Genomic DNA, 3,937 nt, shown 5'->3' with positions numbered 1-3,937 from the left:
ACCCCTGGTTCTCAGCAGGAGCAGTAAGTGCTCTTAATCCATCTCTCCAGTTCCCCCCCATTGTGACCTCTGATAAAGTTCAGGGCATACCATTAAAATATACTCCGGGAAGACATTTCAGTGAAGGACCCTTTGTGAGTAATATACTTTGCACAAACAAGTTCTTTGTCCCTGTCACAGACCTATACAGGGGCAGTGAAGGGCTCGGTGGGTAAAGGAGCCACCAAATCTGACAGCCTGAGTGTGATCCTTGGGACCCATAGGTGGCAGAAGAGAACCAACTCCCCCAGCTGACCTCCTCAAGAGCGTGTTGTGGAATTTGTGCACACTTGTGTACAAGCATACACACAAATAAATTTAAATTAAAACTTTTATTTTGCTGCTTCAACTTCACCATATTCCAGCTTCCCCTGCTGCAAGTGGCCAGCATCACTAAAGGATCCAACAACCTAAAACCTATAAAATATCATAATAAAGGAGAAATAATAAAGTGGCTATAGCCAGTTCTGGAAAGACACATGACACAGAATCTCCTTCATAAATAAAATTTATTGAGAGAAAATGTTGAGGTGGTTTGAATAAGAATGGCCCCCATAGGCTCATATATTTGAATGCTTAGTCACCAGAGAGAGGCACTCTTTGAGAATGCTTAGAAGAATTAGGAGGTGTTGCCTTTTTGGAGTGGGTTTAGCCTTGCTGGAGGAAGTGTATCACTAGAGCTAGGCTTTGAGGTTTCAAAAGTCCATGCCAAGTCCACTGTCTCTCTTTGCCTATGGATCAGGGCGTAGCTCTCAGTTACTGCTTCAGGGCCCTCCCAAAGGCCTCCATGTTCCCACCATGATGATAATGGACCTCTGAAAATCTAAGAAAGCCCCTAATTAAATGCTTTCCTTTAATGGAATTGAATTGGTCATGGTGTTTCTTTTCGGCAACAGAACAGTGACTAAGCTGGGTGTTGGTGGTGCACACCTTTAATCCCAGCACTTGGGAAGCAGAGACAGGCAGATCTCTGTGAGTTCAAGGCCAGTCTGGTCTACAAAGCAAGTTCTAGAAACCCCATCTCAAAAACCAAAATAAATAAACAAACAAACCAACCAACAAGCAAAAAACCAGTGACTAAGACAAGCCTCACCGCGATGACCAGGCCCCAAGATAGGAAAGAGAGGACAGACATCAGAAAGAAAGTGGTACAATACATCCAAAGCTGCGTATCAGAGTCTTCAAAGGAAGAAGGGGTTTCCCCGCCATGATGGGCCACCATTCAATGCTCATGCTCATCAGAATACAAAGCATGAATAGCGAAGAAAAATTCTATCCAGAAATATCAATGTTGCTAAGATAATAGCAGATGTAATCTGGACACGTTTGGAACCTAAATCTATGATGAAGATGCTTTTGAACCCAATGGGAGGCATCATGATGACCAGCGATAGCAATGACATTCTTCAAGATACTCAATTCCAGCATTCAGCAGCCACGTCCATGATTGAAATTAGCAGGACCAGGATGAAGAGGACAGGGATGGGACTCTGTGGAGAGAAATGCTCTGTGGCTGAGCACTTCCCAGAGTGCTCAGATGCACCCAACAGTGGTGCTCAGTGCTTACCGCATGGCACTGGATGACAGGATCAGCATTCTGAAGAAAGTCATTGCCCCTGTTGGTGTCAATAACCGTGACATGACGCTGAACATCGACAGCTCTATCACTGTGAAAGTCATTGGTCAGTGGTCCTCTTTGGCATGCAACATTGCCCTGGATGCTGTCCAGACGGTGCACTTTGAAGACAATGGCCAAAAGGAGAGCGGCGTCAAGAAATAGGCAAGGGTGGGAAAGCTACCTGGGAGCATCACCGAAGAACCGTGTGCCTTATGGGAGTCAAGGATGTGACTATCCACAAATACGACTACATTAAAAATCCTTGAATCGTGCTACTGGATTCCACTCTGAAGTATGAGAAAGGAGCAAGCTAGGCTGACATTGAGGTTATACAAGAGGATTTCACCCAAATCCTGCAAACGGAAGAAGAGTACATCCACTAGCTGTGGTCATCTTGGAAAAGGGCATCTCAGGTTTAGCTCAGCACTACCACATGCTGGTCAATATCACAGCCATTCAGAGTCTAGACGACAGACAGTTGTCACTGCTAGAGCCTCTGGGGCATGGATAGTCAGCCGACCAGAGGAACTGAGAGATGTTGGGGCAGGGGCGGGCCTATTGGAAGTCAAGAAGACCGGAGATGAATACTTCGCACTCATAACCGAGTGCAAAGGCCTGAGGCCTGCACCATTCTGCATAGAGGAGCCAAACAGGAGATACTCTCAGAAGTAGAACCCAACCTACAGGATGCCACGCAAGTGTGCCGCAACATTCTCCTGAACCGTTAGCTGGGGTCTGGTGCTGGAGATGCCTGTGGCCCATGCCGTGACAGAAAAAGCTAAGGCCATGATGGGTGCAGAACAATGGCCACATAGAGCTGTGACCTAGGCTTTAGAGGTCATTTCTTGTATCTTGAACCAGAACTGGGGGGCCAGCACCATTTGTCTGCTTACCTCCCTCCGGGCCAAGCACGCACAGGAGACCTGGGTGTGACTGGTGGACATGGGAAAGTTGGCTAGATGGGAGCTGTTGGCTGTGAAGCTACAAACATACAAAACAGCAGTGGAGACTCCAGTTCTGCTTCTGTGGATTGAGGACATTGTCTCTGGCCACAAGAAAAAGTGTGATGGCCAGAGCCGGCAAAGCGGTGCTCCAGATGCTGGCCAGGAGTGAGTTGTGAGCAAGGGGACTGTCATACACAGAACCAGCACTCTCCCCTTTCCTGAGCCAGAGTTCCAGGAACACTGTAGACAGACAACTTCATTCACAAAAGATCGGATGGAGGGGCAGCCCCCAGTCTGTCCCATCTCAGTTTTCAAAAAGTCCTGACATGCAACTTTTCTCTGTTGTAGGAGTTCCATTTAGTTTGCTTCCAATGATTAAATCTAAGTAATAAAAAGAAGAAGAAGAAGAGGAGGAGGAGGAGGAGGAGGAGGAGGAGGAGGAGGAGGAGGAGGAGAAGAAGGTTTGGTTCCTAGCTCTTACATCAGGAAACTCACAACTACCTGTAACTCCAGTTGCAGGGGATCCACACCCTCTTCTGACATCTGTGGGCTCCTGTTAACATGTGATGGGAATACCTACACTCTCACACACACATACATACACATAAATACATAAATATGAAAAATAAATAAACTTAAGCCTTGGAGAGGAGCTTCAGGAAGAGTGAGAACAAAGTGGGGGAGCCACCATGAGACAACTATGTTCCAGCGAGTAAAGGCTCTCCTTTGTCTGAGATGAGGAACCTGGGGTGCAGAAAGAGGAAGGGCCAGATCAGATAGCTGGCACCGAGTCAGTTTGGTAAGCTGGGACCAAACTGTAAAGGCCCATTGTGTACATCTGTCTCTGGGTCCTCTTGCATGAGTTCATAACTAAGGCATGAGGCTGGAGCGTCAGAAGGAAGGCACAAGAGGAGGACTGTGCCAGCCAGGGGACTGCTGAGGTCTGATGAGACTGGGAGTCTGAAGGGACCTTTGGTTCCCTCGGACAGGCTGTTCCTGAGACACTGAGTGTAGGCACCAAAAAGGTAGAGGGAGATCCCCAAATACAGAGCATGACTAAAACACTCGATTCCAGAAAAGGAGAAATAATTTGAAACCAAGCTTTCTTAGAAAAGCTGCTGTCTAGGAAAGAAAATTTCTCCATTCTTTTCTGGGGGCTGAGCATTTTGAGACAGGATCTCACTCCTGGCCACCAGAAATGCACTGTGTATGTAGGTGTGTGTGTGTTGGTGTGTGTATGTGTTGGTGTGTGTGTGTTGGTGTGTATGTGTTATGTGTGTGTTGGTGTATATGTGTCGGTGTGTGTGTGTCGGTGTGTGTGTGTTGGTGTGTGTGT

General features: G+C 47.1%; 1 pseudogene; it reads left to right on the top strand.

The window, feature by feature from the left end:
- The first annotated feature begins 1,246 nt into the window (after positions 1-1,246).
- LOC101983932 lies at positions 1,247-2,770 on the top strand (annotated as a pseudogene).
- The last annotated feature ends 1,167 nt before the right edge of the window (positions 2,771-3,937 follow it).

The sequence above is a fragment of the Microtus ochrogaster genome, unplaced genomic scaffold (genome assembly GCF_000317375.1).
Source record: "Microtus ochrogaster isolate Prairie Vole_2 unplaced genomic scaffold, MicOch1.0 UNK1, whole genome shotgun sequence".
In the NCBI taxonomy this organism is placed as follows: domain Eukaryota; kingdom Metazoa; phylum Chordata; class Mammalia; order Rodentia; family Cricetidae; genus Microtus; species Microtus ochrogaster.
Note: the sequence above shows the minus strand (reverse complement) of the source record. Positions and strands in the feature narration are given on the sequence as shown.